We start from the raw sequence: 13,348 nt of genomic DNA, 5'->3' as shown, positions 1-13,348 counted from the left end.
ACTATGCCTTGAGAGAGGTAACTGGTTAAATATGTGTTTTTTCCCATAAAGGTGAGACAGTCTAGCTCTGGGAGGTAAGCTAACATCTAGGAAGACATTTTCTAAGGCAAAATGATGAGCATCTCAGGTGGACAGAATTCTAAGCTTGCCGCAAGATCCCTACCTTATGCAGGTGTACAGACCTGCATAATCTCCTCCCTGTAAGCATGGGAGCACCTGGGACTATGGTGGGATAGTCACTTCCCGGATTAGGTTATGTCATAAGACAGAGGTGATAGCATACTCACTGCCATGACACCTTTACATCATGTAAGACTCCAGCATCACAGAGTCTCCTGCTGGCCTTGAAGAACGGGCCAGGTGTGAACTGCCCACACAGGGGCCATGAACCAGCACCCAAGAGTGACCTCTAGATGCTGAGAGTGATCTCCAGTTGACAGCCAAGGGAACGAGGGACCTCGTCAGACAGCCACAAGGGGATGGACTCTGTCAACAGCCAGAGGGACCTGGAGGTGGTACTTCCCTAGCTGAGCCTTCAGATGAGGACACAGCCAGTGGACATCTTGATTCCAGCCTCAGCAGACCCTGAGCAGAGGGCCATTAGGATGGGCTGAACTCCTGACCCATGGAAACTGTGAGATAGAAAATAGATGTTGGTGTGGGCTGTGATGCTCGTGCTATTTGTTACACAGCAGTAGAAAACAAATACATGATCCGACTGCTCAAAAATAAGAGGTCTACTGGACTTTTAAAAAATTTAGCTTTAATGTACTACATTAACCCTATTCTATTAAGGCTCACCATTAAACAAATCTTAGGTGTAGTCAGTGGGAAGAACCTGGTGCCTCACGATCTGGGCCCCCCCCACTTACTTTTTAAAAATTTTTATTGAAATATAGTTGATTTACAATGTTGTGTTAGTTTCAGGTGTACAGCAAAGTGATTCAGTTATCCATATATATGTGTATTCTTTTTAGATTCTTTTCCCTTATAGGTTATTACAAGGATATTGAGTATAGGTCCCTGTGCTGTACAGTAGGTCCTTGGCCCCTACTTACCTTACGCTGTCCTCTACTTACGGAAACCCAGAGAAGTAGCTGTGTTGTCCCGCCTGCTCTCACCAGGACAAAGTCAGGCTTGGTTTTAGCCCTTCCCCTCCGTGTTCATTCGTCCAGGGGTGGGCAGGAGGTTGCAGAGCCCTGGTCTTCCCTACACCTGCAGCCCCGGCCTGTCCTGGGGCCCTGGGGCTTCCTCCTCTGCGTTCGTGGTTCTGCTGAGTTGCCTCAGCATCACGGGTCCTTTAGGAAAGGCACTGACCAAGGCCGTCACTTTCCTTGCATCGATGGTCTGGCCCTCGCTCGTACTGGGACACCTGTGAGGTGAGGCTGCTCCGAGAAACCCTGCCAAGAGGTCTGGAAGAACAGGACGGACGGGACCGGGGAGGCTCTGACTGCCGCAGCCTTGGCCTGGCCTCCGCTCATGAAGAGGCTTTGCCGGGAAGAAGACTCCCTTGGTTTCTCTCGGATGAGATGGGAGCAATGATCATTGCCCACGGAAGGGGAAATGGTGACCATTTGGCATTTATTGTCATTAAATTGTCAAAACAATTTTGCACCTTCCGTCAAGAATTGTTGGTGGTTTTTAGAAAGAGGAGGCCACCTGGAGGACAGGGCTTGAGGCCAGGTGGCCGGTTTTCTAATCAGCCTTCCTCTCCCTACCTCGCGACCCAGTCACTTGGTCACCTTGGAGGGAAGCCCCGGCTGCGTTCGGCAGTTACCCTTCCAGCCGCGGGCTCTGTCCTGGGGTTTTCTCCACAGCGGCATCTGTGGGGGGCAGCTGGTGCCACCTCTGCAGTGACCTCGCCTTCAGCTAAGGGATTCCGAGGCTCTGGCTGCACCAAGAGCCCCAGCTGCTCCCCCTGAGTGGATGCCTCCCTGTCCCACCGGCCCCTCCCCCCTTCCCCACGGAGGCCCTTCCCCAGTAAACGCCAAGCCTTGTCTTCCAGCTCCCGAGACAGGTTCTTGAGCAAACCTCTCTGAATGTCAGCAGTTCTCGTCTGAAAACAGGGATCACGATGGCCGTGCAGCCGTGAGAAACCACTGATCTTTGCGGCGGAAGGGGCTTTTGGCTGGGCTGGGCGTGTCATGGGATCCAGTAAATACGCGTCTCCTTCCTCTGAGGGCTAGAATCCGAGCCCTCTGTGTTTGCTGAATAGATACATAAAGTGCCTTGGCCGGCCCCTCTGATTTTAAGGAGAAAATAGAAAACCACTTTCTTGGGGGGCGTCTCCGCTCACCAGCATTACCGAGGCTCTGAAGAATTGTTAGCCGTGGAGTGGAAATACTCAGATCGGATTAGAAAAACACCTTGCAGGACAAATTCTAACACGGTTAATGTCTTTGTAATGTATGGTAGTTATTAATTGCTGTTGCTGATACATTTGGGGGAGCAGTGACTGCTTCCTCCGAGGCGTCTTGCAAACACCGGTGAGGAGGCGTCCCATCCCTGGGCACCGAGGGGCTCCGCTCCACGGCTTCCCTGGGGCTCGCTGCCCACGGGCTGGAGGCCGCTCAGTGGCTCTTTTCCTTGGTTTTCCTTTATTTGAGATCAGATTAAGTCCAGGGGACAGAGTGTGGGTCCTTGCTGCTGTCTAAAGGGGATTTCACTGTTCTCCTCTTCGTAGGAATGAAAGATAACGTAAAATCGAACAAGCCACGTCCGATCCCGGCGGTGGCTGGCGAGCAGGGTGCACACCGTGCAGGCCTCCCCACACACCTGCACCTGGAGCCCCGCCGAGCCACGGGCGCCAGCGGGGCTACAAGCTCCTGTCAGCCAGCAGTCACGGCTGGCGGAGCGCTCAACTCCACCACCACCTCTACAATTAAAACAAAGTCTGCTCAAAAACGAGAAGAAGTGATGTTGCTGATAGTCTAAGATCGTGTGTGAGTAGGCAGTTTCACTACCTGTTGTACCATCGTAGAAGAAATGACTGACAGACCTCAGTGTGTACACAAGGAAAACATGGGTTCTGAGTTTGGAGCCGGCCGGGCTCTGGAGGTGCCGTGGAGGCTGGCTAGCCCTGTGAGCCAAGGAAACCCTGCCTCTGGAGAGTCCCTGGGACGGGACCGCGCTGTACGGCAGAGAGATGGGCATGGGCTGGCAGGGTGAGCCGAGGTCCTGCACGGGCACAAGGCCCTATGACGGGACGGCCCTGGTCCCTGCTGATTTTTTGCCCTCTCTTCCACGCTGGGGTGCCAGATGACTTGGAAATCTGCTAGGTACTTTATTTTATTTTATTATTAGTTTTTAATTGAAGTGTAGTTGATTTACAATGTTGTGCTGGTTTCAGGTGCACAGCACAGTGATTCAGTTATACATATATCTATTCTTTTTCAGATTCTTTTCCCTATGGGTTATTACTAAATACTGAGTAGAGTTCCCTGTGTTATACAGTAGGTCCTTATTGGTTATCTAGTCTATGCATAGTAGTGTGTATCTTTTAATCTCAAACTCCTAATTTATCCCTCCCGCCCTTTCCCCTTTGGTAACCATAAGTTTGTTTTCTATGTAGGGTACTTTATTTTCAATGTGTTATAGTAAATTGCAGTGGAATAAATACATCGATCGATTCTAACCTCCTGTATTTGGAATGTGTGGCTGTCAATCTCAACTTGCAGATGTACGAGGAACGTGCAAAGCAGTGTTTCTCGAGGGCGTCCTGGTGGGCAAAGACTGTGTCTCGTTCCCTGTGTATGAGGGGCCAACACGAGGCCTGGCAATGCGGAGGGCTAAGGAGCTGTGCTGATGCCCCAGTGCTGGGGAGTTAGAAGTTAAGTTCTAACCCTGGCTACACCTCTTCCTCATTTCATGAAATTGGAAACGTTACTTAATCTCCTTCTCTGAGTTTCTTTCTCTGTAAAATGCGTAATTTTACAGAGAATAAGAATAATTCACACTCTATGGATTTACTGTGAAAGGATAAATGAGTTGAGGCTTGCCAAGCATTTAGGATGATTTCTGTTATTTTTACTGTAACAACAGGAAACCAGGATATCGAGGCTTAGACGTCCCAGGTCCTGCCTGTGAAATTTGTCTTGGTCAGACTAACAGTCGGGTACAGGATTTATGGGGCTCTGCTTTATCTTAAACAGAATGTTGGGGCCTTTTGCCACCATCTGTGAATTGCTTTTCTTTCAGTATGAACTGAAATAGGAAAAGCAAAGTCGAATGAAGGTGAACAACTGTCGTTTGTGAAACACCCAGCACAGGAGCTGTTGGCTGCCTGGACCTGAGTGGTCCCCAGGCAGGAGAGGGGGCGCCTTAGCATCTGAGAGACCTGGGACCAGGCAGCTAGCCCTCCTGGCTTCCTCTTGTACAAAGGGAGGGTCTGGTGGTCTTGAGGGTTAAGTGAGATGATTATGTAAGGTGGTGGATGCCTGTCAACGAATGCCCTCTCCTCTCTTCATAGGCCTGAGCTTGACACCCACAAACCATTTGGACTGTTCTGACGAGCTTGGTTAATAGCGACAAATAAACACAGAAACGGGAACCGCAACAGCGTCAGCCTCAGACGAAACCAGCGAGGGCCTGACCTCAGAGCTTTGATGCTCCGGGGTCCCAGACCAGGGGGCCACCTGGTTTGCGGAGGCCCCAGCCTGAGGCTGAGATGGGATTCAGGTGCGTGGGGCAGGTGCCCTCTCTCCCAGCTCCCACGGAGAGGTTTCATGGGCTTTTTGGCTAAAGGAGGATGAGGGAAGGGATTCTGTGCTGCCTGAGTATAGGAGGGTGCTGGGGTCCATCCCTGCAGGTGGTGCCTGGGGCCGGTATGGATGCTTCCTAGTAAGACGGGCTGAAGTGAGGCTGCGGAGGTGTGTCCTAGGGGACTTGGGGTCACGGGAAAAGCTGCATGGGGTGCAGGGGTGCTGGGGAAGCTCGTGCTTGTGGCTGTGGTTTGCTGAGAACCGGCAGACAGGGGCTGCCCGGCCCTTGGTCTCTGCAGGGGAGGTCCTGGAGTCCTGGGGAGGCCGGGACCTGACATGACGGCTACGAGGCTGTGGGACTCCACGTGAATGTGACCTTGGGCTGGGGAGCCTGGAGATCCTTGCGCTAAAGCTCCCTTCTTTTTGGAAGTATTTACTCGATTAAGAATTTTAAAGTAATGTGTGCTCATGGTAGTGAGTAAGACAGTGCAGGTGTGTGCAGGCGGTTTAACTGACAAATTCGCTGACCCTCACAGCCTCCTGCAAATGAACAATATCGGGGGGGACAGTTCCCCTTTCTGAATCCTCACGGAAACACAATTCACCTATAAACCCACATAACTCACATAAAAACACAGTTCACACAAAAAAACACATATACATATGCATATGTATTTTTTCTTAGAAAAATGGGATATCATTAACATAGTCCAGCTTTTTTCCTTTGTGATTTGGACAGCGCTGTATCCAGTAGGTACAGAGGGAAATACAGAATGAGGAGTTTGGTCTCGGCTGCTGTATTTTTCGCTAGAGCTGCTCTAACAAAGAACCACACACCGCGTGCTTCAGCGACAGAAGTGTGCTCCCTCCCCGTTCTGGATCCAGAAGTCCCACGTCAGGGTGTCCCAGGGCCCCCTGTTCCAGACCTCTCTCCCAGCTCCTGGGGGTCCCTGGGCCTAGGGCAGCCGTACTCCGAACTTCACATGGCCTCTCCCCGTGTGTCTGTCTCTGTGTCCACATTTCCCCCAACCTTTTTGTTTTTGATACGGAGTTTATTTAAAATCATGCTAACCTGTGACATAGGCATTTGGAATAAAAGACTGGAAAATGAGCTGAATGGGTCTGAGAAAGCATCGGAATCAGCACCACTTTATTGCAAGGAAGCTGAGGCCCATGAGGTGAAGTTCACCGCCCGAGTCAAACGTTAGCTGGCAGTGGGTCTACGGTGAGGACTTAGATTCCCTGCTTCCTACTCCAGTGCTTCTGCTTAGGACAGGTACTTGGCCGACACGGTGTAGAATCCTAGGTCCCTCTTCTCCAACTTCTACGGAGAGGGCAAGACGTGGGGAGGAAAGGCAAGGGAGGCTCCACGCCTGCATCCTTCGACACGGGCCTCTGTAGAATCTTGAATTCATCATTTCTTCCCATTTCCACTGCCATGCCATAGTGCTGGCCCAACGCCTGCCCAGAAGATTTCTGCAGGAACTTCAAAGCTGGTGTCCACATTTCCCCTTTTTATAAGGACACCAGTCACACTGGATTGGGGTCACCCTACTACTCTCTAACGTCGTTGTAACTAATTATGTCTGCAAAGACGCTGTTTCCAGATAGGGTCACGTTCTGATATACTGGGCGTTAGGACCCCACGTGCGAATTTGCGGGGACCCGCTGGAAGCCATGACCGCGCTGAAGGTCCCTTCCTGGTGCCTGTGGCAGGAGCTGAAGGCTGCCCTCACCCCCTCCCCACTCGCTGCTGTGGGCACCTCCTAGCTCATTGTTCTCCACGCTGGTCCTCTCTAGCCTGGGGCATGACATCTGATTCCTGGGGGACGGGGACTGCGCTATTTTCAATCCCCTTGCTGGCAGCTGGTTCAGGAACAGGCCTACAGCTCTGACCACTGAAATTCGATGTCCCGTGTTCTGGCCTTTGGGCATTGTTTAGGGGGGCTGGGGTCCTTGTCACTCCAGTCTCCTTGTTGCCATGGGCAGAGAAGCCTGAGGGGGAAGACGGGTTTGCTGGGGCACCGGGGTTCAGTGATGGGAAGCCCCTGACACCCGCAGTCCTGCCCCCAGCACCCTGCCACCTCTTGTTCTGGAGACAACACATTTCTATCTTTGAGCTGTTTTGGGTTGCTTGCACTTTTATAGCCTGAAATATACCAATTAATAGTATATTAATTAAAAATACTAATTATACTAATTAATAGAGTATGGATGTAGTATTTATTCAGCATTCAGGGTGTTTTTTCTCACAAGCAATTTCACACTTGGTATTATGCACACATTTGTGTATCTATGCATCTAAATACAGATGTACATACACATACCTGTGTATAAATGGCTCGTTCTGGTGGGGGCTTTCAGTGGGTGAAATGGCTGGATCACAGGGCACCTGCCATGTTAAGTGAGATGGATGTTTCAGGACAACTTCCCAAGGCCAATCTCTAATCGGCATATCTGATTGTGTTCGTTTGCCTTCATCTTCACCAGGACTGGAATTGTTCCAGTTTTGAAACAGTTTGGTTCATCGGATGACACGTGTGTCTGTCTCTCCTTTCTCTTCTTCTGGGGGAGGCGAGCGTCCTTCCACACGATCACACGGAGCCATCCTGGCTCCTCTTTCCTGAATCGCCTGTTCAGATCTTTGCCCATTTTTCTTTCAGTTGGATTCCACCCTTTCTCCTTGCTTTCTCATTTTTCCATTGTCATAGCTATGTCTTAGAACACATGTTTGTATAAAATAGAAAAATTACCATTCAAGTAGGAAGTTACTCTTTAGCAAAAGTTTGGAATTCTCTTGTCATGTGAACTGAAGTTCACCTACTTCTAACCCATTTGGTATCTGGGCCAGGTTGCTATTGAATAAAATCAAAATTAAAATATTGACTTTGGCTCATTTGACTTTATTTCTGTAATAAATATATGGATATTGGAAAGATATTGGAAAAAGATATAAAGGTATTGGAAAATTGGAGGATATTTTTAAGGTAATTTGTTTGAAGTAATAGTATTTTAATTATAAACACAACTGTAGATTGTCTTCGCTGTCAACGATTTTATCTAGTGAAAACTTCATTGTGGTTTTCTGGTGTGACACAGTGTTCATGCCCATAATTAGATTTCTCAAAACTGCCACTCCTTCCTGAAGCTTTGTGCTTTTTAAGGGAATACCTGCTCAGAGACATTTGAGCAACAATTGTGAAACAGTTCAAATTCATCTGTTGTGATCCATTTAAAGAAACCCTCGCCCCTATGTCTGGTGCTTGTTTGTCTAAAAAACCTGCTGGCTGCCTGGTTGGCTAAGCCCGGTCACTTGGAGCCTGAGAGCCAGTCTGCTGTGCTGGGTCTTTGGCCGGCTTTTCATATTTTGGAGGAAAATAAATCAGAGTGTTCTTCTTGGCAGGTGATGATTTTCCCACATTTCCTTCTCAACATGCAGAAAGAAAAGGATTGTTAAGTTGAAACCATTGGGAATTGAGTTCCTTTTGTCATTCTTTTCTTCAAGAGTGCACCTTGTCCTCTGACAGAAAATTATTCATTAATCCCCACGGAATGACCGATTTTCCAATGCAGTCACTCAAGTGCACTGGAGCTATAAAAATTTTCTAAAGACCCTGGCTGCCACTAATTGCTTACTGTGGCTTTTATGAGGCCACGTCTCCCTGTCGAGGACACCTGGTCCCCGCTGATCCTCAGCCCGCGTCTGTCTGCTTTCTCGCCATGCCAGGAACAATGCCTTTGAAGCTCCATGAAGCTGAGGTGGAATTTTCTGGGCACAAAATGGCCACGACCTGGTCACTCAGGCCTGGGGTGAAGGCTTCGGGTTGGCATGGGCGATGGGGGGGTCAGTGAAAACCAAGGCAGTTTTGGGGAACAGGGTGTGTATTTAGCTGTGTTAACCCTTTGAATGTTGGAGAGGCAAGGGGAGCCTGAGAAAGGGCAGCGTAGACACAAACCTATGAAGGAAAGTGGAATTCATTTGAGAATCAGGAAAGAAAAGGGATCGGCTGATCCAAGGGACAAGATCACTTGGGGTGGACCTGGGCTCACGGGGACCCTCCCCTCTCCCCTGTCGGCCATGATTTGAGGGTGGTCTCAGGAGAGTGGGCAGCTTCAGAGGGAAAATGATGACGTTCCCTCTTTCTGGGAAATGGATTAAGTCCCAGTGGCATGCACCATGGCAGCCTGAACTATCACAATGCCAGAAATTCTCTTAGCACCTGCTTTTTTTAATAAATAAAATTAATTTATTCAAATTTATATTCATAGTTAAAATTGTATTTATTTTCTGTTAGAACAAATTTAGCAGCTTGAAACAACGCACTTTTTAAAAAATTTTATTTTACATTATAGTTGATTTACAATGTTGTGTTAGTTTCAGGTGCACAGCAGAGTGATTCAGTTATACCTATACACGTATCTATTCTTTGTCAGATTCTTTTCCTTTATAGGTTATTACAGAATATCGAGTAGAGTTCCCTGTGCTGTACAGTAGGTCCTTGTGTTGATTACCTATTTTCTATAGAGTGGTGTGTACATTTCTTTTTTTTTAACAATTAAAAATTTTTTTTTCCGGCTGTGCCACACAACTTATAGGATTTTAGTTCCCCGACCAGGGATTGAACATGGGCCCTCGGCAGTGAGAGCTTGCAGTCCCAACCACTGGACCGCCAGGGAATTCCCAGTAGCGTGTATTTGTTAATCCCAAACTTCTAATTTATCCCTCCCCCCAGCACATGCTTTTTGGAAAAGCAAATGTTTCCTTGCCCAGTACTGTGGCTTCAGTGGCTTGGACCACAGTGTCCCAGGCTCAGGATGGGCTCTGTTCCACACCCCTGGACACTTGATGCCCGTGTTCTGGACTCGCTGCCTTTTCTGTAAATAAGAAAATTATATCCACCTTGCAGGATTGTTGTGAAACTAAATAACAATACATAGGAGAGCATTTGTAAACTGAAAAGCTGCAAACAAATGTAAGGAATCCGCTTGTCCGGCCCTGACCATGGCCTTGGCATGAGAGGTATTCCAACATGCCCTGCCTCTTCCTTTTTTAAAAAAAAATAAATTTATTTTTGGCTGCACTGAGTCTTTGTCGCTGCACATGGGCTTTCTCTAGTTGTGGCAAGCGGGGGCTACCCTTCGTTATGGTGCACAGGCTTCTTACTGTGGTGGCTTCTCTTGCGGAGCATGGGCTCTAGGCGCGTGGGCTTCAATAGCTGTGGCATGTGGGCTCAGTAGTTGTGGCTCGCGAGCTCTAGAGCGCAGGCTCAGTAGTTGTGGCGTGTGGACTTAGTTGCTTCGCGGCATGTGGGATCTTCCCGGACCAGGGCTCGAACCCGTGACCCCTTCATTGGGAGGCGGATTCTTAACCACTGCACCACCAGGGAAGTCCCACCCTGCCTCTTCTTAAATTGAATGTTTAGTAAAAATAATACATACACACAGTATGAAAAAGCAAACAGCAGCATGAGAACAATGGCACTGGTCCCAAACCCCCTTCCACAGTTCTGCTCCCCAGAATAGACAACTTCCAGTGCTGTGGGAGATTTCCTAATTTTCCCGAGTGGTGTGCTTGTGTTGCTGTAGCTAGTTCATCAAGTTTAGACCTTGTTTATTCACCTCTTTTTCTTATGTGTGAGGACTTAGCTCTGGTTTACCTCCCCTTCCCAGCTCCGTCACTTCCAATATTATTATGTCACTATTTTTAGTTAAATCAGTAATCAGTGTTTATATCATTGAACTGTGTAAATATTGCTCTCTGTAGAACCAAGACGTGCACTATGATTACATCATTTTTCTACTTGTAATCTTTCAAATGAATATCCTTACTTTTTCCAGATGCTTTATCGTATAATTTATCATATTATTTAACTGTATAAGTATTGCACTCTGTAGAACCAAGTAGTGTACCGTGATCATATTCTTTCTGTTATAGAGTTTTTTTTCCTTGATTTAACAATTGCATAATTTCCCCCTTGTTTAATTTTCTAAACAAATATCCCCTTCTTTCCAGATGAGCCAGTGTAAAATTCCCAAGGCTTCTGCTCTCTCCAGCCCTTTCCTGGAGCCTTCTGTCTTTGGTACCACTTCTTGTTACCCTCAGACTTCTCTTCCCTGCCCTCCTGGACTGGATCTGTTTCCCTGAGCTCTTCCTTGATTTATTCCCTTGTCTTACTGGATCACACTCTCCAGCAGCTTCCAGAGAAATGGTCCGTTGAAGGTCAACCTTTTACCTTTTTCTACATCTCAAAGTACTGTGATTAGTATGCACCCTGGGTTGGTAGCTTAGGTCTGTAGAGAATTTCCTTAGAATTTTTAATTAAGTGCTTGCCTTTAAAAAGTATGAACTATTTTTGAGTGTTTTAATCCAAAACTGTTGTTAAGAAATCCCATCTCATTCTTATTCTCATTCTTTTGGCTGTGAAAAAAATGAGATGAGAAACGGGGTCTCCCATTTTCTCTGAAATTCCTCAGATTTTTTCCTTTATTTCTGATGTTCTGATAATTAATCAATCAATTAATCAATTAATTAATTTTATTGTAGACTTTCCAATCCTTGTGCTGGACACTCAGCTGGACCCTTCTCTCTCATGATTTATATTTTTTCAATATGTGAGATTTTCTAGAATTAATTTTTCCATAATAACTTCCACTTGATTTCTCTATCACCTTTTTGGGAAATCCCTTGGTTCCGTATTTAATCTCTTCAATTAACTGCTTACGCCTCTAATGTGTTTTCACATAATTGCATCTTTCTGTCTTACTTTCTGAGAGATTTCTTCAATTTTATCTTTCAATCATTTATTAAAATTTTGAATTTTGCTATCATTTTTTAATTTCTAGGATTTTTTCTGTTCTCAAGTGTTCCTAGCCTTGTTTTGTAATACTGAAGACAGTAATTAAGATGTTTTTGAAGTTTTGTTCTGTTCTCTACATTACGTCTCCTTCCTTATGCTTTTTCTTTTTCTGTCTTTTGTGTTGGAGAAAAGTGTTGTGTTGTGTTTTCTTAATGTCTAGTAGGCCGTGTATTTATCTATCCATCTACCACCTCTTTCTCTATCATCTATGTATCTATCGTGTATGTACATATGTACCTATGTATCTGTGTACCTATGTCTGTCTGTCTGTTCATCCACCCATCCATCCATCCATCTATTTACCTACCTACTGATGTCCTGGAGCTCTGGGTGTGTGTGGTGGGGGGATGGTCATCCCATCATGAAAGGCTGAATGTTCTTGGGCCGGTCATTTCATTAGGGGACCGCTCCATATCCGTAGGTGGTGACTTTCTCTTCCCCCGAGCGTACTGCCTTTCTCCAGAGGACTGTGTGATGATCTGCCTGGGGGTATGTGGGGGAGGTCCGGATGCCTAGCTCTTCCGTGTACAGACTACCATCTCCCCAGCGCCAGCCCTGCACCCCTGCCTTGTACATCCTACACCCACTTTTTGCCATGCGTTCCCATTCCAATTCTGCAGAAAGTGAGAACCTGGGCTCCTGGCCAATGGTCAGTATCAAATTGCTGCCCTGGGATCAGGTGGTGGGGTTTGGCTCTCACCTAGGTTTGGTGCTCACTGTCCTGTTGGAGTCTTGAGCATCTCCAAGCCCCTGCAGGCGGAGCTGGGCCCTCGCCAGTGTCCTCTGCAGGTGCTTTGTTGTGTGGCTCTGCGCCCCACCCTGCGCTGGACCACTCCTCACGCTGCCTGCCTGTCAAATGTCAGCTGAAACTGCTTGTCCCCTTTCCCATTCACCTCTGAGGATTTACACCTCTGGATTCCTTTAACGTTTTGGAGGTGAGGTCACAGGAGGGAGAAGATATATATTTATGTTCTTAGCCCTTTACATTTCATAGAAGTCCAAATGCCTTCTTTCTGCAGAGAGGTTGTGAAATGATGGGGTTCATGGAAAGAGCTTATGGGAAATTGAGGACAGAACCCCTTCAGGGATGAGGTTTGGAGGCTTAAGCTTTTATCTCCAACAGAAAAGTAAATCCTATCCTTAATTGGATACATATACGCATTAACATCGGCCCACAGATCCAGGCAAGGAGAAGCCAGCTGACCCCCAAAGAAATAAAATCAGGGTTAGAAACTGGAATGATTTCTCAGGGTTTGAGCTGAGTCACATGACGGACACAGTGCTTCTCTTTGGTTCTAAGTCTCGTGCTGGCAGTCAAGGCGATTCTTCTCTCAGTGGTTGGTGAATGGGCATGAAGAGAGCTGGGGAGTCATGTGGCACTTAGATGGAAGATGCTGGATTTCTGAAGGAATGAAATCAGAGGGAGCCCCATTGCAGAGTGAGCTTTGGCCATAGTTGGGGCTGCTGGTGAGACGTGGAGGGCTGGATGACCCCGTGGCCGCCAGGCAGCAGGCGGGTCTCAGGCACTTTCTTTTTTTTTTTATTTTTACTTAAATCAATTGGTTATTATTTTCATTACAAAATAATAGGACCACAGTACAGAAATATATGAAGCTAGAAGGAAGGAGAAAACCCTCGCCTTTTGCTCCTGGTCCTAACACACCCTGTGAGCATCTGCTTACAGTCGGCCAGGTGGTTCCCTGCCCCTGTGGTCCCCCTGCTGTCCCCCTGAGTGTGGGCATCCTGCCCTGCCCCCTGCCCCCAGGACAGCTTCTGTATCTTCCTGGGCAG

Source organism: Mesoplodon densirostris, chromosome 14, assembly GCF_025265405.1.
Source record: "Mesoplodon densirostris isolate mMesDen1 chromosome 14, mMesDen1 primary haplotype, whole genome shotgun sequence".
NCBI classification, from domain to species: Eukaryota; Metazoa; Chordata; class Mammalia; order Artiodactyla; family Ziphiidae; genus Mesoplodon; species Mesoplodon densirostris.
This window is presented reverse-complemented; position numbering follows the sequence as displayed.